Below are 23130 nucleotides of genomic sequence, written 5' to 3' on the forward strand. Positions count from 1 at the left end.
GTCTCCAGACTTGAACATAATAGAAAATTATTGGAGGGAGCTGAAACTCAAATGTTGCCCAGCGACAGCCCCAAAGCGTGAAAGAGCTGGAGAAGATCTGTATGGAGGAATGGGCCTAAATCCTTCCTGCACTGTGTGCAAACTCGGTCAGGAACTACAGGAAACGTCTGACCTCTGTAATTGCAAACAAAGGTTTCGGTACTAAATATTAAATTCTATTTTTCTATTGTATCAAATACTTATTTCACGCAATAAAATGCAAATTAATTATGTTAAAATCATACAATTGGATTTTCTAGTATTTATTTTTAGATTCTGTCTCTCACAGTTGAAGTTGCCTACGATAAAAATGACAGACCTCTCCATTCTTTGTAGGTGGGAAAACTTGCAAAATCAGCAGTGTATCAATACTTATTTTCCCACTATATATATATACAGGATATATCTACTACAGGATATTTTTCAACTTCAAGTCAGACTAACATGAAAGTTCATACAGGCATTTAAGATGATGTCTAGCACGATTCTATTATCACAACCTTTCCTTTCTTAAAAGTAACTAAATGGAAACACATTACACAGCGTGTGGAAGATTATAGAGCGAAAACAACATGGCTTTATTATTTTTTTATAGGGGACGTTGACTTCAGTGGAATTGGGCATTAGGTGAGTATTTTTGTGGTTTAATATTTTATGTTTTTTACAGGACAATGGCTTTAATAGAATGGGCCTTAGATGAGTATAACTAAGTTTGTTATTTTTAAATAAAAAAGTAAAAATGCATTTTTTTATTTTAAATAAAGGACTTTATTCTGGCTGCATGTTTATTTACCATACAACTATAGGATTAGTAATGGATAGGTTTCTTATAGATGCCTCTCCATTATTAAGCCGTGGGCTTGATGTCACTGCACAAAACAACAGTAACATCAACTCCACAAATATGAACCCCACTTGCCAACGCCACAGGGCTGGTGGGAAAAGCAGGGCAAAGTGCCAGAATTGGAGCATCTAATGGATGCGCCTTTTCTGGGCGCTGCAAGCTGCAATTTTTAGTCTGGGGGTGGGCCAATATCCTTGGCCCCTCACCAGCCTGAGAATACCAACCCCCAGCCTCCATTTATTTAAATAATTAAAAAAAAACAACAGTTTGGGGACCTCTCTATTCTTGATAACCAGCCTTGTTATAACGCTGCAGTCCCTAGCTGGCAGCTTTGCCTGACTGGTTATCAAAAATACAAGAGAATACTCGCCATTTTTTTTAAATTATTCATTTATTTATAGGGCAGGCGCCGACTGATTAATACTTCCGTCAGCCGCTACCTGCTCTCGCTGCTAGCTGCAGCAGGTGTAGAGGTAAACTTTTTACCTCTGATCTCAGCTGCAGGTTCACGCTGTCATTTGACAGTGTAGGAACCGTGGCTGATTCGTGGTAATGATTTTACCGCAAATCAGAAGTAGTGTTTGCTGAGCTGTCAGGCACATGACAACGTGGCAAACACTGGATGTTTGGGCCCCCCATTCACATCTATGGGGTTCTGGTTTGGGTCCCGTTACTGTTCTGGTTCCCAAACTTCTTTTAGTTGTTCAGATGGACCCTCCGGACCCGAACATCCAGGGGTCTGCCCATCTCTGTTCATCTCTTCAATTGCAAAATAACTTAATATACTATGACCTTTAGATGTACATGTAGCCATTTAAGTGCTTAATCACCGTCCCATCTAGATGGTAATTAGGCTGCTCTGGAAAGCTAGAACATGAGACACCTACTCAATACAAAGAAAACTAAGATATTGAATACTGCCAGGTACGATTGGGGCACATTTGAGATTGATTGCGACGAACTGGAAGTTGTAAATAACTTCAACCTACTCGGATCACTGATCGCTCAAGATGCATCAACAACACCTGAAGTCAATAGGTGAATAGCTATGGGGAAATCAAGAATGAAGTCACTGGACAAGGTCTTCAAATCAATAAGCATTTCACTGGCAAGGAAGACATGGCTCATACATAGTTTGGTCTTTTCTAATGTAACATATAAATACTAAACCTGAACAATAAAGAAACAAGACAGAAGAATCATCGACACCTTCTACATGTGATGCTGGGCAAGAATGTCATCAATACCATGGCAAGAAGAACAAATAAATGAATTTTGGAACAAATTAAGCCTGACATGTCACTCGAAGCAAAGATCACCAAGCTACAAGTTGCCTACTTTGGACACATCATATGATGAAAGCAATCACTGGAGAAGGACATCATGGTCAGAAGAGTGGAAGTAACAAGGTGAAAAGGGAAAGCAGCAACCCAATGGCTTGATACTATCAAGATTACGGCACAGAAGACCCTGGTAGATCTAACTTAGTTTACACAAGATTGATCCTCATCTATTCTGTATCTCTATGTGTCCAATTTCACACATACTGTACAGAGCTGTTCTTTACAAATCTGGCAAAAATCGTCTTATGGTGCATCAAACTCCATATAAACACTTGTATTCTCCTTTAGAAACCAGCAGTTGCCTTGTGGACGAACCTTTAGGATTTCATGTATTCTGTTTTGTTTTTTTTTTGGTACAAGAAATGAATATCCAATTAAAGATGGCAAATATGTAGATTTCATGCCTGAATGTCCAAATGCTATTGTGCATATGCAGATGCTGATATCATTGTTATGTTATCACATGACTGCACTGCTGACTTTCTAATTACATAGGGATCATGCAATATAGACATTCTGGAAGAACTTGGCCAGCATAATAAAAGCATTGCACATAGTGGGCAGCTTAATGAGATTACTTAGTTGGAGGTTTTCATAGCTCTTTACTGATATTTACTGCAACATGCCGTATTAATGAGGAAATGAAGTTAGAAGTAGAAAAGTTAGCGATATAACCAAGATCACGACACATTTCTGATCATTCAGCAGAATAAGTCAATTATCCTATAACTATCGGTGATTAGACATATATTATCCTGGCCTTCAAATTTTACCTAATTCTCTGAAATACTATTTTAGAGGAAAAAAAAGTACATAGTAAAGATTTGACTTCAGTACATTAATGCAAATATTTGGTAGCCACTGACTAATTTTTCCAGAGAACTTTCAAATTACAATGTTTGGATAAAAGGAACCTATGATGAATACAGTACTGTAGATAGAAAATTTGAGCCATTTGCACAGAAAGAAAGTGCTTGTGATGTAATATTTTTGCATTGTCACAAACGACCCTCTACTTGTCACCCTTTTTCTAAGAATTGGAAGCTAAGAGCACCTTTGGATCGGTGAAATTCAAATCTTGAGGTACTCGCTGAAAGATCTGGAATCCACAAGTGATGGCCGGAAGCACCTGCACATCTGGTTAATTTTGTCCCAATAAGATTGTGAATGGTGCCCAATAAGGACAACCCTTGTCATATGCCCTATCTGGGCAGATGTCATGGAGAACATCCCTCATTACCACTTGATTAGCAAAAGCAGAGATTCACTACAAAGTCTGGCTCTTGCCACCAATACGTTACACTGGTGGAGAATGGTTTTATAAACATCGCCCTATAAAAGAGCTTAAATAAATCATGTTCTGCATGCGAATTACCCCCGAAACTTCATGAAGGTGGTGCTATTCTGCGGAAGAGTCAGAATAACCAGTCCCCAAATATGTTCTTTCTGGCATATGGACGCTGTGTAGATTAAAGTAAACTTGACAGCTTGACATGCTTCCTGATCCATGGTTGTATGATCTTAGCCAGGTATGTTTGACTTTGAAATACTGAGGCATCTCAGAAAAAAAACATATGATAGAAGCCGCCGAGGACCAAGCCGCGCTTGACACTAGTTGGGCAAGTGGGCCTATGCATGGACAGATCTCTGCCTATGTGTGCATATAAGTTGACAGCTGTCAATCCAAGGCATAGGGTGGTGAGAAGTTGCTGGGGACTCACCTATCTGATGAGTATCCAGCCCGACTCAGTATCTGGCAGCTTTTAAAGTGTATTTTTTTCCGAAATTCCACAACTTTTCAGAGTCAAATATACCTAGCAGATATCATACAACCAGTGCCGGATACATACTTCCATGTATTAGGCAGCATGTATCAGCTATCAGGTTCACTTTAAGACAGTACATCTTGCTTCACAACGTTTGAAACAAATTCTACCAGAGTTAACTTGTTATGATGCTCCAAGAAGCAATACCACCGCCATGATTAGCAGTAATCTGCATGCACCACTTGCATATTTATAGACCTATTTCCCTCCAATAAGGGGTATTGGTTGAGGTTAAGGGGAGGAAATTGGCATGACAGGTTTTCTTAGTGGGCATGCAGAAATGTTTTAAACTTTTAATTTGGAGAACCTTGGCATAAAAAAAAGTTATCTACCAATCCTGTATTGGAATTCATTGTTTGTAGACCTCAATAAAAATGACCTTGCATCTTCTACTGTAACTTTTGTGATTCTTGTGAATCGAGGTAGACTTCTGATCTCTTGTTCATCAAAATCATGAAATCACAGAGAAGCATCAATTACATAAGAAGCCACTTTCATAAATGCAAGTTTTCAAGTCTTTTCCATGTCTCCTGTAGGCTGGCCATTTGTGATGTAAAAGAGGCCTTAAGTTCTTTAAATGTCCTTTAGCAATATCTTTTGACTTCTTGAATAAGTTCCCATGATATCCTTGGAGTAATTTTATCAGGCTGACAAGTCCTGTAAAAATTCACAAATGTGCTAAGTCTTCTTATGTAGGGGATAGTAGATCTCAGACTTTCCTACAGTGCAGGTTAAGTTTACAAAACTTTTTCATATGGTGTACCATGATAGGGAGTAATTATACTTAAACACTCCAATATGTATTTACTAAGTTTACCTCTGTCAAAAACGATGTACACAGGGTCACATTAAATAAAATTGTCTAATCTTTAAACAATGTAAACTTAGAGTAGGTAGTCTAAAATTACACATATTCAACACTCAAAATATACAAGAAATTTTTGCAAATATTACTCACTTGTCCTACACGAGTCCTTTTCCTCTGGCCAGATATCTCTGCTGTAAAATCTCCTAATGTATTCATTTATTTAAGCTTCCTAGATTTGATAAGCTATACCTATGACTAAGGACATGTAATATCTGTCTGAAACACGTAAGGTAGCCTTGCCTGTCATGGTGGCTTATTAATATGATTTTAAAACCTTCCTAATAAATGTGAGTTTTATCTTGTTTCACTAATTTTGGTGCTGGAGAGCCCCTCTTTTTTCCTTTGGATTGGATTTATAGCACCAGTTGAACTGCACTGGACATCTCCTGGCATCAGACCGCTTATGGACTATATGGACACTGATGTACGGTAGGCTGAATATTTTTTTCTCTTTTTTTGGTAAAATGCATAGGTTTACCATGATGCACAGTCACTTTTCTAGACCTTTAAAGGCTGGCTCAAGCAGCTGCACACCACATGAGTATTTAGGTCTACATCCTGCTGACTCTCCAAACTAATCCAACTCTGCTACCGTTGGGCTCTGATATCTAAGGTGCCTGTTTGCCTGTCTGGAATTACTGTTTCAAGGTGATGCCCCTACACTCTGCTCTGCTACATCAAGACTTCTGTAAGCCAATCCAACATTACTGTTACACGGTGTTCTCTGCATGTTTGGCTCTGCTATATCAAGATATTAGTTTGACTTCTCAGCTTTGCTTTTTTCGAGGTATTGTCCACACACTTGACTGTGCTGTATCACAGAGCTTGTTTAGATTTATTTATTTAGATTTATTTAGATATTGAATGTTTGTTTAGATATGTTTTGATTTTACGTGCAGTCCACACAATCTGCTCTGCTGTATCACAGTGCTAATCTGTATATTCAATTCTATTGCATTAAGGTGCCATAATTCATATCCATCTCTGCTGTTTTACAATGTTCAGTGTTCCATCAGTATATCCAATTCTTCTGTTTTATGTGCTGTTGGCTGGTCTAATTCCACTAGATCAAAGCCTCCAGTCCATACTGTTAAACCTGACCTATGAATTAGCGAATCCACCTCACCAGGTGAGCCATAACATCCACATTTTGGGGCACATAGATTTCAATCTTGAAGATGTTAAAAGTTAATGTAAATGGGTTATGGGTCGAGTAATACCTCCATCCTCTTACATTGTCTATGAGGGTGTGGAGCATTGCTAAGCAGCCAATGAGCACAATTGCTATTGCTGACTGATCTCTTACTAAGCAGTCCAACCTGGTGGTCAATATCTCCAACTGTACCCTTTCCTCTGCTGAGATGACCCCTTCTATAAAAGCCGCTCTCATTCTGTCCATCTCCAAACTATGACTCATTCCAGTTGGAACGGGACCTCCAGCATTTCTAAAGGAAGATTTAACTACATACTCATTTTGGTTTAATGTACGAGACCTCCTCCAATAGAGCACCTCCCACAGTGGGTGCCTCCAGAACTGTCCATTTCCTCATTAGGTCTACGTAACCCCAGTGTGTTTAGTCCACCCCACACCAATAATGCAACCAAAACTTTGATCAACCTCATAGACAGGGATATCAAACAAAACCTACACTGGCAGCCACTTGGCCTCTATCACTCACACCAAAATCTAAAAACAGTTGTAAAACCAGCCTTACAATCGCTCAAAATCAACAAAAATACTGTGATTAAACTAGCTGACAAAGAGAGTGACATCGTGGTCATGGACCACTCGCAATACTTAAGGGAGGTAAACAGACCGTTAGTTCGATACCACTACCTATAGGAAGATCCCAAGAGACTTGACAACCACCATCAGGGATAGAATCCTGCAAACACTATTCACCTACCAACATAGCAACACCATTGATGACAAAGCAGCTACCTTCTGTACCAACTCACATCCTGTTACTCCAGTGTTTTATATTTTACCCAAATTACAGAAATCTCTCACCAACCCATAATGTTGCCCTATAGTAGCCTCTACAGAATCCATTTCTTCTCCCTTATTCTTCTTCCTGGAGAAAATCCTTACCCTCTTCACCAAGAACACACGGTCATTCCTACTGGACACAGGCCACTTCCTCCAAGTCATAAGCAACCCAATCACAACACCTCCAGACAGCCTCTTAGTGACTATGGAGTAAATAGCCTCTACACCTTGATCACCCATGATAAAAAATACTAGAGGCCGAATCCAGTCTGCTAAACAGTTCCAAATTTGACAGTAATTCAGCCCAGTTTTTCCAAGACCTCCTCAACATTGTACTACAGGTGAACTTCTTTCTTTTTGATGACGATTTCAATGTCCAAGTCTGTGAGACTTTAATGGGCTCTATCGTAGCGTCGGCATACGCAAAGGCCTGCATGAATCACATTTTATACCAAAAGTAAATAGATGATATCTTTTACATTTGGAATGGCACACTCAACTCACTTGAGGCTTTCTTTTTGACCTTGAACTCCATTAGGAGAGAACTTAAATTTACGCTCAAACACAGCACCAGACAAATAGCCTTCCTAGACTCACTCGCACTAAAAGACAGGAATGGGATCCTTTCCACTGACCTATACTCCAAACCCTCTGACTGCAATAGCTCATTACACTACTCTAGCTTCCACCTTAGATTGACTAAAAACATTCTCTACACATCCCAGGATCAAAGAATCTCCCTCATTGTGTCAGACAAGAGTACTCTACCTACCTGATGTGCACAAGAAGACCCAAGAATGTCAAAAACAAATTCATCAGAGCAGATTAAGGAAGTACACTAAAATTTCCTGTTCAACGTTTCCTCAACACATTCAAAAAGGGCACTTTTCCTACCCTCAATTGGTCCAATATTATCAAGTTGAGTAAAGTAACACACCGCAGAATAGGAAAAACATACCTCATAAGGAGATTCTTCACATGCACCTCCAAATTTGTCATAAGTGTGAGGAGGACCAGGGCCGTAGTTGTGGCTGATAATGGTTGCTCAATCACGCCCTGGTCTCCCGCCATATACAAACTATATCCCCTTTGTAGCATACTTTTCTTTCCACTTTCTGATCCATCAGGGTCCTCTCTGATCTGCTGAGGATTTCTTTATGACAGTTTCATACAAAGAGAGACAGAGTCCAGTTCCAATTTAAAATAAACAATTTTACTTGGTTCCATTCTCTGAAAGTACAGCTCAGTCACAGAAACAACATAAGGTTCATCACAGAGTACATCCTTACTTCTTCCGGAATGTCCCAGGGTCGTACCGATTTGTACGGTACCGCAGTGTTCCTTCTAGTCAGCCTAACTATTGTCAGGCGTTCCCCTGTCATGTAGCCCCATACATAAGGGCATCTGCCGATGTAGTTAGCTGCCACATATTGGAGCTGCCCTGCATTTCTTTACTGCTGTGACCTTTGGCCCAAAGGCCCTGGACAACTGGGCTCCTTGCTAAATGTTATGCTGCCAACTGCCCTCTCCGGGCTCTCAGAACCTACTGACTAAAAGCCAGGAAGCTCACTATCCAGTTGGCCCCTCCTAACTAACTAAGAATCCTATTGTGCCCCCTCTAGTGGGCTAAATTAAGTACTGCACATTCCCTACAACATATATACTTATACATTACACTACACAGCAAAGGCATTACCAAGCATACATTACATTCCAAATTATAAAATAAACACAGGCAAGGGGAGTGGGGCAACACTTAAGGTACTGTCACACTTAGCGATGTACCAGCGATATGACGCGTCAGGATCGCTGGTACATCGCTAAGTGGTCGCTAGTGAGCTGCCACACAGGCAGATCTCAAAAGCGACATATCAGGGGTCGGGGGTCGCTACTTACCTGTCAGACAAGGCGATCCTGCGTCCTCCCGCCCGGCTCCACGCGTCGCTCGTCCTCACAGCAGGAAGCGCCGCAGGAAGCTGATGACGAGAAACAGTCCTGAACGTTCTCGCGCGATCAGCGATAACCAGCGGGGGAGCCGGTCGTAGGTATCAGACACAGAGATATCGCTAGCAATATCGCTATAACGTCACTAGTTATAGCGATATTGCTAGCGATATCTCTTAGTGTGACATGCCCTTTAGCCTTGGTACACCCCTTACATATATGCAATCAAATGTCCCTGCAGCTTCCTTTATGTTGGGGAAACCACACAACAAAAAATTATATCCAATTACTTAAAAAAAAGAGCAGGCTTCTGAATCCATACACCTTAGACTCTCTCTCCAAAGGAGTCTCAGCCAGGACATTGACTGGTTAATAAAACTCTAACTTAATTTAATCTTGTCCTTTACCCTCCAGAGACACTCTGATTACAACCGCCTCCTTAACCCCACAAGACCCTTCTTCTCCTACCTCCCCAAGGCCCTCCTTGGTAAGTACCTCCCAATTACCCCACTTTCCTCCTGAGGCCCTCCTTCTCGCTCTCACCACTCAACTCTCCCTCACTCCCTTACACACTCCTTTTTCCCTCTTTGTTTTCCACCTTTCCCCACCGCATCTTTCCCTTTCTTTCTTCTTTCCTCTTTTCCCCCCTTTTTGTCCAACATTAACATCTTATTTTTCCATTTTTAATCCTATACCTTTATTCCATATCTTTATTCCATATCTTTATTCTGCTGTATTTATTCTATTATTCTTCCTCAACCCTCACTCTACTAAAATGCTTGTGCATGCCCTCATCATCTCCCGCCTCGACTCCTCTGTGGCCTCTCTGCTAACACTCTTGCACCTCTCCAGTCCATCCTTAACTCTGCTTCCCGACTTATTCATCTCTCTCCTCGCTACTCCTCCACTTCTCTCCTCTGCAAATCTCTTCACTGACTCCCACTCCCTCAGCGTATCCAATTCAAATTACTAATACTGACCTACAAGGCCATCTATAACTTGTCTCCTCCATATATCTCTGAACTAATCTCCCGATATCTTCCCTCACGTAATCTCTGATCCTCCCAAGACCTCCTTCTCTCCTTCACACTTATTCGCTCCTCACCCAACCGCCTCCAGGACTTCTCCCAAATAGCCCCCATCCTCTGGAATTCCCTGTCCGGCTATCAACCACACTCGGATCCTTTTTAGACAGAACCTGAAAACCCACCTCTTCAGGAAAGCTAACAGCCTGCAATGATCCCCGCTGCCTCCTCACCACTATCGGAGCTACCACCTCACCATCACTGGAGCTGCTGCAAGCCCCCAACCTACTGTCTCCTTCCCCACCATCCTGTAGAATGTAAGCCCGCAAGGGCAGGGTCCTCTCTCCCCTCTGTATCAGTCTGTGATTGTTAGTTTGTTTACTGTAAGTGATATCTGTAGCTTGTATGTAACCCCTTCTCATGTACAGCACCATAGAACCAATGGTGCTTTATAAATAAATAATAATAACAATAATTTCTTTATTCTATATCTTTAGTCCAACTCAACACCTTACACTTTTATTTCTGTATCTTTATCCCCACATCATCTCTTTTTAGGAGACATTACATTATTAGCACCTTTCAATATACAAGCCCACATTCTCTTACCGGGCTTTCCCAACCTTTAAATCATACAGTTCACATTTTCCGACTGTTGCTGGCTTCCCCCGCAACTATAGCAACCAGGACACACACTTTCGCACACCCCTTTGCCACTGCCCATGTGTGGGCTTCAGTCCAGCTTTTGCAACCCTCACACACCTCTCCCCTAGCGCCATGTCACAGCTCGCATGACGCATCTTCTGGGGGACGGTCCCCGCATCTGGTCGGTGCCCATTGCAGGTTACATAACAGTCACCTTACTCTCATTCCTGGTACCCTACATATGTGTTTCTTCTTACCCAGAGAGGTCATCTTTTAAGATCATATCTTGATTCACAATATCTATATGAGGCATACTGAATATGCTATATTTCCTATTTTCTATTGTAAATTATACCTTCAGCTCAAAGATGTAACATATATAGAATTATTCAGGTTGTATGTTGTAAATAAATACAGTACAGACCAAAAAATTTGGACACACCTTCTCATTCAAAGAGTTTTCTTTATTTTCATGACTATGAAAATTGTAGATTCACTCTGAAGGCATAAAAACTATGAATTAACACATGTGGAATTATATAATTAACAAAAAAGTGTGAAACAACTGAAAATATGTCTGAGGCTACTTTCACACTAGCGTTTTCTGGCGGCCGTCACAATGCGTCGGCGCGACGTATCGACGGATGCGTCAAAAATAGTGAAAAACGGATGCAACGCATACAGTATTTCGACGGATCCGTCGCAAATCCGCTAGACGGTCCGTCGCAATACTGTATCCGTTGCATCCGTTTTACCATCCGTTTCATCCGTTTTTATGACGGATCCGTTTTCCATGCCTAAAAATGGGAGTCTCCCAAATGTGATTGACTACTGGAAAATAGGGAAAACTATATATTGACTGTTTTTACACCCCATCTTTGACAGGGTTTAGAGAAAGTGGCAGAGATGGAAGGAGTGCTTGTGAGGATTGCGAACGTGGTTACTGATGTGATTTTTGAGACCAATCGGCTGGATATTATTGTTCGGGAGAAGGAGGTAGCAGCAAGACGGAGGATTCTTCTGCGGCGACGACTATGGATGCATCCTATAAATGAACTGCGGATGACCCGGGGCGTCCATTCAACTCTCTACATGGAGTTGCGGCAGAACCCGGACAAATTTTTTAATTATGTTCGGATGAGGCAGGAGCACTTTGATTTGTTGCTGGAACAAGTTGGGGATGTCATCCGAAGGCAGGACACACGCATGAGGTTTTCCATCGCACCGGCGGAGCGGCTGATGGTGACACTGCGGTAAGCCTTATTTTTTTTTTTTTTATTATTGCTCATATTTAATGTCATGTAAACATGTTTTAACCTATAGAAAACCACATCAGCAGTGAACAATTGCGTTGCATTTTCTGCAGCATGTTAATATTTTTATTGTTTGTGGCCATTCCAGTGTTTTACACATGCTCCATAATAGGAATGCACAGATGTAAAAATGCTGTTTTTAATGTGGATCCCAACAGAACAAAAATTTCCGCAGTGCCATTTATTGAAACTTTAAAAAAAAAAAAAAAAAAAAATGTAATATTTGTGTAAATTGCTTAAAAATGTAATGTTGGTCTTTGCAATTTTTACTAACATTTTTATTTGTTTTTCACAGCTTCCTGGCTACAGGAGAATCCCTAACTTCACTACATTACCAGTTCCGCCTTGGAATATCTACAATTTCCGTAATTGTGAAAGAGACCTGTCTGGCTATATGGGATACCTTGCATCAGGAGTACATTCCACAACCGACAAAGGACATCTGGCTGACAAGTGCAGAACTTTTTGAGAAACTGTGCCATTTCCCAAATTGCTTGGGTGCCGTAGATGGCAAACACATCCGTATTGCTAAACCGGCAGGATCTGGCTCAGAGTACTTTAACTACAAGAAGTACTTTTCTATAGTACTCATGGCCATAGCAGATGCCAACTGTAAATTCCTGGCTGTGGATATTGGAGCCTATGGCCGGTCCAATGACTCGCAAGTCTTCAAAACTTCTCCGATGGGCCATTGTTTGTATGGAGATACGTATGATTTTCCACCAGCCAGACCACTCCCGGGAACAACTGGACCATCTATGCCATATGTCTGTGTTGGTGATGAGGCATTCCAGTTGTCACCACACTTATTAAAACCATATGCAAGCAGAGACTTGACCAGAACCAAAAGAGTCTTCAATAACCGCTTAACTCGAGCAAGACGAGTGGTGGAGTGTGCTTTTGGAATTTTAACCGCAAAGTGGCGAGTTCTGCTAACTGCCATAAGACTGCACACACAAACAGTGGATGAGGTTGTCAAGGCCTGTGTGGTGCTGCATAACTATGTACTTTCCAAGGAGCCTGTTTCCGTGGATGATGAAGGCTCAGAAACAACCTTGTGGGATTACCAAAGCAGCTCTGTTCGTTCCGCAGGTTCTGTTTCCAGAATGAGGGACCACTTTGCAGAGTATTTTGTGTCACCTATAGGCAGGGTTCCTTGGCAAGACAACATAGTGTGAGATCTTTATTTCATGTCTCGGTGATTTATGTTTCTGTACAAAGTGTTTTTATTGACACCAAGTTTTATTGATTAGTTTCCAAAAGTTTGATACTTTTGCTAATAAACCAAATTTGTTATACCTTTTAACGTGTGGTGTGTAATTTGTTTTTACCTTTTGTTTGTTACCATACCAGCTTACCTAAATGAAGGCACTGAAACAAATAGTAGAGTTTAAACCAAAATAAATTTTATTTACATTTTTTTTGAAATTTTTATTCAAAATCTTGTCATTTTTTTCAAATAAAACTTTTAGTGTTACAACTTTTTTTTTTATGTTTTTAAATTTTTTTGAAAAATATTTTTAATATAACAATCTTTTATAAACAATGAAAACAACTTTCATAGGTCAGTAAAGTGTCGGGTGGAGATACTAGCGGAGGGGCTGGCAGGTTGGACCACGCCGATAGGTGGGGAAAGCCTACTGGGTTGGGGTGTAGTGGAAGGGGGGGAAAAAACAGGAGGCTGAGCAGAGGGGGTGGTGTTGGGGTAGGTGGAATACTAAATGGGGAATGAAAGCTGGACAAGGAAGAAAACATTGGGGAAGACACTGGGATTTGGGGCCGGGATGGGAATTGGGACTGGGTAGGGTATTGGGACTGTGTTTGGTATTGGGCCTGGGGTAGGAATTGTGCCTGGGGTGGGAATTGTGCCTGGGGTGGGAAAGTTGTAGTGGCTGTGTGGGGATGTGTGGGTGTTGGAGGGGCTTCGGACATGACCTGCACTAGAGCAGCATGGCTGGCTTGCATTACCCGCATCTGCTGGTCAAGAGTTAGCTTTTCCATGCTCCTGAGCATGGATTGAAAAAAAAGGTTGTTTGGAGATTGACTTGCATCTGAATGCAGCCTATCCAAGCGACTGCTGTGTTCACTGATGCGTGTTTGCAACATGTTGAACCCAGCAGTCACTTGCTCTCCCAAAATTTTGAAAGAGCTTTGGAAGGATGCATTCAGATGCAAGAACTCAGGAGCATAGCTGCTTTCCGGACCCCTCTGTCGCTGCCGCACCGAACCTAATGGTGGTCTCGAGGTGGCAGGATCAGAGGGGTGTGGTAAAGGGAATGCTAAGTCTTGACCAGCAGCTTCAAGTAACGAAGGCTGCAATGATGCTCCAGTGCTGGCGGAAGTGGATGAAGCAGACATATCGGAAGGGTCAGACGAGGGGTCAGAGGGGTGGGGTCTACCGACATGGCCCTCGGTGGCGGACTCCTGAGAGATCGCTCCAGAGGGGTCCAAGGTAGATGCAGGTGCCCGATGGCTACAGACGGTGCTGTGAAATAGGAAAAACAAAAATTAATATATTGATAGGAAAAAGCCCTGACTGAAACCAAAAAAGTTAAACAGGTAAACATGGCGATTTATTGAATGGGCTGTTGAATACTTACGTTCTACTCAGCATTGTTTACCTAAGGAAGGACAGGGCACGGCTGTATTTATACCGAGTCCTTCTCCGTCCTGCTGAGCCACTCGGTGCCCGCATCTCCTGGTTAAACTCCCTCTTGAAGCGATCCCTGAGTGACCGCCACCGCTTCCTAACCCTGTCACCTGTGAAGACAAGAATGAAATGAACCCCTTTCTGACATCAGACGTACTATCCCGTCCATGGGACCCGGGCCCCTATGCCCATGGACGGGATAGTACATCTAGCGCGATCAGCGGCGCCCACGTGATGAGCGCCGCTGATCACGGCCGGGTGTCAGCTGATTATCACAGCTGACACCCGGCACAATGTGTCAGGGGCAGTCACGGACCGCCCCTGACACGTTAACCCCTTGCACACCGCGATCAAACATGATCGTGGTGTACCGGGGGTTAAAGGGAAGCATCGGCAGGGAGGGGGCTCCCTCCGTACTTCCCTGAGCCCCCCACAGCAGCGCAATGTGCAGCGCTGCTGCGGGGGTCTCTTTCCCTACAGGCCCCCGAATCCAAGATGGCGACGGGGGCCTTCGGGGGCCTGCAGGGAGCTGGCTTCCTCAGTGCCTGCAAAGCGCAGGCATGAGGAAGTCTGCAGTAGTGCCTGTGACAGATCACTGATCTGTCACAGTGATCTGTGATGTGACAGATCAGCGATCTGTCACAGGACAGTGAAGTCCCACCTGGGACTATGTAATAAAGTTAAAAAAAATAAAAAAGTGTTAAAATAATTTTTAAAAAATCGCCAAATAAATTAGAAAAAAAAAAAAAAAAAATTCCCCCAATAAATCCATTTTTTGGAAATAAAAAAAACAATAAAAGTACACATATTAGGTATCGCCGCGTCCGTAACGACCCACCCTATAGAACTGTCCCATTAGTTAACCCCTTTAGCGAACCCCTTAAAAAATAAAAATAAAAAACAAAGCAAAAAATAATGATTTATTATCATACCGCCAAACAAAAAGTGTAATAACGCACGATCAAAAAGACGCATATAAATATCCATAGTACCGCTGAAAACGTCATCTTGTCCCGCAAAAAACAAGCTGCCACACAGCATCATCAGCGAAAAAATAAAAAAAGTTATAGCTCGCAGAATAAAGCGATGCAAAAATAATTTATTTTTATATAAAATAGTTTTCATTGCATAAAACCACCAAAACATAAAAAAATGACCTAAATGAGGTATCTCTGTAACCATACTGACCCGAAGAATAAAACCGCCTTATCAATTTTACCGCACGCAGAACGGTGTAAACGCACACCCCCAAAAGAAATTCATGAAACGCTGGTTTTTGTTCATTCTGCGTCCCAAAAATCGGAATAAAAAGCGATCAAAAAATGTCACGTGCCCGAAAATGGTACCAATAAAAAACGTCAACTCGTCCCGCAAAAAATAAGACCTCACATGACCCGGTGGGTCAAAATATGGAAAAATTATAGCTCTCAATATGTGGTGATGCAAAAACTATTTTTACAATAAAAAGCGTCTTTTAGCGTGCGACAGCTGCCAAACATAAAAACTGCCATAAATAGTAAATCAAACCCCCCGTTATCACCCCCTTAGTTAGGGAAAAATAATAAAATTTAAAAAAAATGTATTTATTTCCATTTTCCCATTAGGGTTAGGGCTAGGGTTAGGGTTAGGGCTAGGGCTAGGGCTAGGGTTAGGGCTAGGGTTAGGGCTAGGGCTAGGGTTAGGGCTAGGGTTAGGGCTGAGACTAGGGTTAGGGGTGTGTTGGCGTTAGGGTTGGAGTTAGAATTGGGGGGTTTCCACTGTTTGGGCACATCAAGTGCTCTCCAAACGCAACATGGCATCTGATCTCAATTCCAGCCAATTCTGCGTTGAAAAAGTCAAATGGTGCTCCTTCCCTTCCAAGCTCTGCCATGCGCCCAAACAGTGTTTTACCCCATATATGGGGTATCAGCTTACTCAGGACAAATTTCAAAACAACATTTGGGGTCCAATTTCTCCTGTTGCCCTTAGGAAAATAAAAAATTGGGGGCAAAAATATCATTTTTGTGGAAAAAAATAAGATTTTTTTATTTTCACGCCCGGGCTCTCCAAAGGCAACATGACACCCGCAGACCATTCCATCAAAGTCTGCATTCCAAAATGTCACTACTTCCCTTCCGAGCCCTGACGTGTGCCCATACAGTAGTTTTCTCCCACATATGAGGTATCAGTGTACTCAGGACAAATTGGACAACTTTTGGGGTCCAATTTCTCCTGGTACCTTTGGGAAAATAAAAAATTGGGGGCAAAAATATCATTTTTGTGGAAAAAAATGATTTTTTTATTTTCACGTCCGAGCGTTATAAACTTCTGTGAAGCACTTGGGGGTTCAAAGTGCTCACCACACATCTAGATAAGTTCCGTGGGGGGTCTAGTGTCCAAAATGGGGTCACTTGTGGTGAGTTTCAATAGTTTAGGTACATCAGGGGCTCTCCAAACGCACATGACACCCGCAGACCATTCCATCAAAGTCTGCATTCCAAAACGTCACTACTTCCCTTCCGAGCCCCGACGTGTGTCCATACAGTAGTTTTCTCCCACATATGGGGCGTCAGCTTACTCAGGACAAATTGGACAACAACTTTTGGGGTTCAATTTCTCCTGTTACCCTGGGAAAATAAGAAAATTGGGGACTAATTGATCATGTTTGTGTGGAAAAAATACGATTTTTTTATTTTCATGCCCGGACATTATAAACTTCTGTGAAGCCCTTGGGGGTTGAAAGTGCTCACCACACATCCAGATAAGTTCCTTAGGGGGTCTAGTTTCCAAAATGGGGTCATTTGTGGGGGTTTCCACTGTTTAGGTACATTAGGGGCTCTCCAAAGGCAACATGACACCCGCAGACCATTCCATCAAAGTCTGCATTCCAAAACGTCACTACTTCCTTTCTGAGCCCCGACGTGTGTCCATACAGTAGTTTTCTCCCACATATGGGATGTCAGCGTACTCAGGACAAATTGGACAACAACTTTTGGGGTTCAATTTCTCCTGTTACCCTTGGATAAATAAAAAAATTGGGGACTAATTGATCATGTTTGTGGAAAAAATACGATTTTTTTATTTTCATGCCCTGGCATTATAAACTTCTGTGAAGTTTGGGGGTTCAAAGTACTCACCACACATCTAGATAAGCTCCTTGGGGGGTCTAGTTTACAAAATGGTGTCATTTGTGGGGGTTTCCACTGTTTTGGTACATCAGGGGTTTTCCAATCGCGACATGGTGTCCGATCTCAATTCCAGCCAAAAAACGTCAAATGGCGCTGCTTCTCTTCCGAGCTCTGCCATGCGCGCAAATAGTGGTTTACCCCCACATGTGGGGTATCAGCGTACTCAGGAAAAATTGCACAATAACTTTTAGGGTCCTGTTACCCTTGGAAAAATAAAAATTGGGGGTGAAAAGATCATTTTTGTGGAAAAAATATGATTTTTTAATTGTACCGCTGTACGTTATAAACTTCTGTGAAGCCCTTGAGGTTTCAAAGTTCTCACCACATATCTAGATAAGTTCCTTAGGGGGTCTAGTTTCCAAAATGGTGTCATTTGTGGGGGGTTTCCACTGTTTTGGTACATCAGGGGTTTTCCAATCGCGACATGGTGCCCGATCTCAATTCCAGCCAAAAACGTCTAATGGCGCTGCTTCCCTTCCGAGCTCTGCCATGTGCCAAAATAGTGGTTTACCCCCACATATGGGGTATCAGCGTACTCAGGACAAATTGCACAATAACTTTTAAGGTCCTGTTACCCTTGGGAAAATAAAAATTGGGGTGAAAAGATCATTTTTATGGAAAAAATATGATTTTTTAATTGTACCGCTGTACGTTATAAACTTTTGTGAAGCCCTTGTTGGTTCAAAGTTCTCACCACATATATAGAGAAGTTCCTTGGGGGGTCTAGTTTCCAAAATGGGGTCACTTGTAGGGGGTTTCCACTGTTTAGGTACATCAGGGGCTCTCCAAACGTGACATGGCGTCCGATCTGAATTCCAGCCAATTTTGCATTGAAAAAGTCAAACGGCGCTCCTTCCATTCTGAGCTCTGCCATGCGCCGAAACAGTCGTTCCCCCCCACATATCAGGTATCAGCGTACTCAGGACAAATTGCACAATAACTTTTGCAGTCCAATTTCTCCTGTTACCCTTGGTAAAATAAAAAAAATTGAACCTGAAGTATTTTTTTGTGAAAAAAAGTTAGATGTTCATTTTTTTTTAAATATTCAAAAAAATTCCTGTGATGCACCTAAAGGGTTAATAAACTTCTTGAATGTGGTTTTGAGCACCTTGACGGGTGCAGTTTTTAGAATGGTGTCACTTTTGGGTATTTTCTATCATATAGACCCCTCAAAATGGCTTCAAATGTGATGTGGTCCGTAAAAATAAAACGGTGTTGCAAAAATGAGAAATCGCTGGTCAATTTTTAACCCTTATAACTTCCTAACAAAAAAAATTTTGGTTCCAAAATTGTGCTGATGTAAAGTAAACATGTGGGAAATGTTAGTTATCAAGTTTTTTGTGTGCCGTATCTCTGTGATTTAAGGGCATAAAAATTCAAAGTTGGAAAATTGCGAAATTTTCAAAATTTTCGCCAAATTTCCATTTTTTTCACAAATAAATGCAAGTTATTTGAATTAAATTTTACCACTATCATGAAGTACAATATTTCACGAGAAAACAATGTCAGAATCACCGGGATCCATGGAAGCGTTCCAGAGCTATGACCTCATAAAGGGACAGTGGTCAGAATTGTAAAAATTGGCCTGGTCATGAACGTGCAAACCACCCTTGGGGGTGAAGGGGTTAAAAAAAGGGTTAATTTACAATACATTCCATTCAGCTCTAAAACATTACTGAAAAGTGAATACTTACATTCTTGAGTCTGCTGCCTTGGCTGAAGGTACTCCCACCTCGGCAAAAGATTTTGGCATACTTCCTCCCAGAGCCGACGGGTCACATGTGTATCAGCATGCCTGCGTTCAGCCATATTCCACAGCGGCTCCCGCTCGCGGACCTCCTCGATGAGGCGGTCCACATCAAGGCCGCTGTCCTCGACATCTGAGTCGGGAGCACGCTGTGAAGACTGTGAAAAGAAAAAAAATAAATACATAATTAGTACACTGAAACCCAAAACTACCAAGAGAAAAAAGATTAAAAAAAAACTCACTGCTGGCTGACCACTGCAGCGAGGATGACGCCGACTCTGGGAGCAGCTGAGAGGACCTTCATGGCGTTGGTCAGAATGTGCAGCAGACTAAAACAAAAGAAAAAGATTTATCTTTGATGTAGGCATATGTTGTATGTGTACAGTGATGTATGATGATCTGTTTTGTGTTGGGTGCACTGCGATGTGTGAAGCAACTGTTTCGCCACAACTTACACTCTGTGCACCCGCTACTTGTATTTCTCCACCCATCTCGTCCCCTTCTGAGAGGCCCTCGGCTACTTCAGCTTCCTGAAAAAACATAATTAATGCATATAGTGATTAACAGAAATTTTAACTATGACACCAAAAACTAAAAAATTTTTAACTTACCGCTACACGCTGTCGCTCTGGAGGAGGGCTCTCAGAAGAGGACATTCTTGCAGAGTGGTCCCTGGTGGCTCTGTAAGTAAAAAGACACTTGTAATCTGCTATACACATTGAATTGGCAGATTTGGGGTCTTCAAAACTTACATCTGGAAAGTGGCGTGCTGTGTGTGCAGTCGTGGTGGTCCCTGGTGGCTCTGTAAGTAAAAAGAATTTATAGTTAGACCCACCCCACAAACTAGGTAATCTGAAATATTTAATAACCACCCTGTTCCAATTATGTGAGCAATGTTCATGCATGCCAACACCAACAGTTTTGAGAAACAAACCCAAAAACAAATAGATCCAAGTCACACCAGTGTGAGCAGGATTACCTACTTGAATAGTATGTGCAAGCTGTGAAACCTTTTCCACCCACCCAAACAAAAAAATAAAAAATAAAAAATAACCTTTAAAATTGAAAGGCCTAAACACCATGTGAAAATGTATTGACCACATATGAGATTTTAAAATATCCCTTTAAAAATTACTAATAAAAGAAAATAAACCCTTTAAAAATTTTCTATTAACTTTTTCTTAAAAAATAAACCCTCAACCAACTCAGTATTGCATGTGTGGCCATTTGTACATACACCAGGTTAAAATTTACGTTTGTGAAATGATACTACGGACATTTTTAAGAAAATTTTTATTAATTCTTTTTTAATTTTCTTTTTTTTTATCACAATTAGGAGCTAAAATGCTCTTTATTTTAAATACAAGTACATCAACTGGAAATGGTTTCAACAATAAAACAAAAATTTAAAGAAGAAAACCAAACACACGCTGACACACTGAAACCACATGTTGCACAGACCACACTACTTGGTAAACACATCACATTAAAAAAAAAATGCACATGCACTCACCCAGTTGCACAGACGCATGCACCCGCAATCACCTAGACGCACGCACGAAAGCACACAGGTGCATGCACAACGAATGCACACGCACAAAAGCACACTAACGCACACACACACAAAAGCACACACAGATGCACACACACACAAAAGCACACAGGCTATGCAAACACACACAGATGCACAAAAGCACACAGGCAGACCAAAACACAAAGACGCACACAGACATGCACACACACACACACACACATACAGGAGTCCCACTGTCTGGATGCTGGCAGGTCCCAGGCTGGAGCTGGACGCTGGCTGGCTTCACAGTGGCAGGCCTCAGGTTGGAGCTGGACTCTGGCAGGACACTGGCTGGTGCAGGACGCTGGCAGGCCTCTGGCTGTATTCAGGTTTAGCTCTGGCTGTTTTCAGTACGTCATACAGACACAAACACATGCACACGCACACACAGACATGCACACAGACGTACGCAAAAATGGCAGTACTCACACTGGCTGGAAGGCTGTAGTGTGATGCTGGCTTCTGGCAGCACAGTCAGGCCTCTGGCTATGTTTTATAGCAGCTGGACGCTGGCTGCCTGGACGCTGGCTGGATGCTGGCTGGATGCAGTCTTCTGACTTCTTGCTGGCACATTTGGGGATGAAGGCCCAGGCCAGGTTGATATAGATTTGGGGGTGTCTGGTGAATTGGCTACAAAATCTGGTGAATTGGCTACAAAATCCTGATTCTGAGCATGCTCAGTGTAAAAAAACGTTTTGCAGCGCTGCATTCCGTCATACGACGTGTCACGACGCATCCTGCGCCCATAGGCTTTCATTCTAGCCAACGACGCATGCCGCAGGATGCGTCGCGACACATTTTCCCGACGCAGACAAAAAACGTTACAATCAACATTTTTTTTTGCCAGACGACGGGCCGCCAAATTCAGACGCATCCGTTGCACGACGTACACGACGCGTGACAATCCGTCGCGATGCATCGTCAATACAAGTCTATGGGAAAAAAACGCATCCTGCGGGAGATTTTGCAGGATCCGTTTTTTTCTTCAAAACGACGCATAGCGACATGCAGTGCACGACGCTAGTGTGAAAGTAGCCTTATATTCTAGGTTCTTCAAAGTAGCCACCTTTTGCTTTGATTACTGCTTTGCACACACTTGGCATTCTCTTGATGTGCTTCAAGAGGTAGTCACCAGAAATGGTCTTCCAACAGTCTTGAAGGAGTTCCCAGAGATGCTTAGCACTTGTTGGCCCTTTTGCCTTCACTCTGCGGTCCAGCTCACCCCAAGCCATCTCGATTGGGTTCAGGTCTGGTGACTGTGGAGGCCAGGTCATCTGGCATAGCACCCATCACACTCTCCTTCTTGGTCAAATAGCCCTTACACAGCCTGGAGGTGTGTTTGGGGTCATTGTCCTGTTGAAAAATAAATGATGGTCCAACTAAACGCAAACCAGATGGAATAGCATGCCGCTGCAAGATGCTGTTGTAACCATGCTGGTTCAGTATGCCTTCAATTTTGAATAAATCCCCAACAGTGTCACCAGCAAAGCACCCCCACACCATCACACCTGTTGCCTGTTGCACAAAGTCTCCTCTTAACAGTTGTTGTAGAGATGTGTCTGCTGCTAGAACTCTGTGTGGCATTGACCTGGTCTCTAATCTGAGCTGCTGTTAACCTGCGATTTCTGAGGCTGGTGACTCGGATGAACTTATCCTCCGCAGCAGAGGTGACTCTTGGTCTTCCTTTCCTGGGGCGGTCCTCATATGAGCCAGTTTCTTTGTAGTGCTTGATGGTTTTTGCCACTGCACTTGGGGACACTTTCAAAGTTTTCCCAATTTTTCGGACTGACTGACATTCATTTCTTAAAGTAATGATGGCCACTCGTTTTTCTTTACTTAGCTGCTTTTTTCTTGCCATAATATAAATTCTAACAGTCTATTCAGTAGGTCTATCAGCTGTGTATCCACCAGACTTCTGCACAACACAACTGATGGTCCCAACCTCATTTATAAGGCAAGAAATCCCACTTATTAAACCTGACAGGGCACACCTGTGAAGTGAAAACCATTTTCACACTTGCTTTGATTTGCAGCGCGTTTTTCCCGCAAAAAAACGCATGGAAAAAACGCATACAAATGCATACAAATGCTGCGTTTTTTTCAAGCATTTTATGAGCATGCATGAAAAAAACGCAGCGTTTTTATGCATTTGCATT

General features: G+C 42.2%; 2 long non-coding RNA genes across 2 annotated transcripts in view; one reads left to right on the forward strand and one right to left on the reverse strand.

The window, feature by feature from the left end:
- LOC141053181 (uncharacterized) overlaps positions 1–23130 on the forward strand; it is a 175475-nt gene that overhangs the window by 131215 nt on the left and 21130 nt on the right. The gene's annotated exons all lie outside the window — the stretch shown is intronic.
- Positions 19868–21490, reverse strand: LOC141053068 (uncharacterized). The gene is made up of 3 exons (XR_012220956.1): positions 21404–21490; positions 20013–20203; positions 19868–19931 (listed from the first exon to the last, which is right to left on the reverse strand). It is a non-coding gene; the product is annotated as an uncharacterized lncRNA (long non-coding RNA).

Source organism: Dendrobates tinctorius, unplaced genomic scaffold (assembly GCF_039654945.1).
Source record: "Dendrobates tinctorius isolate UK_male_01 unplaced genomic scaffold, ASM3965494v1 ptg000165l, whole genome shotgun sequence".
Classification (NCBI taxonomy): Eukaryota; Metazoa; Chordata; class Amphibia; order Anura; family Dendrobatidae; genus Dendrobates; species Dendrobates tinctorius.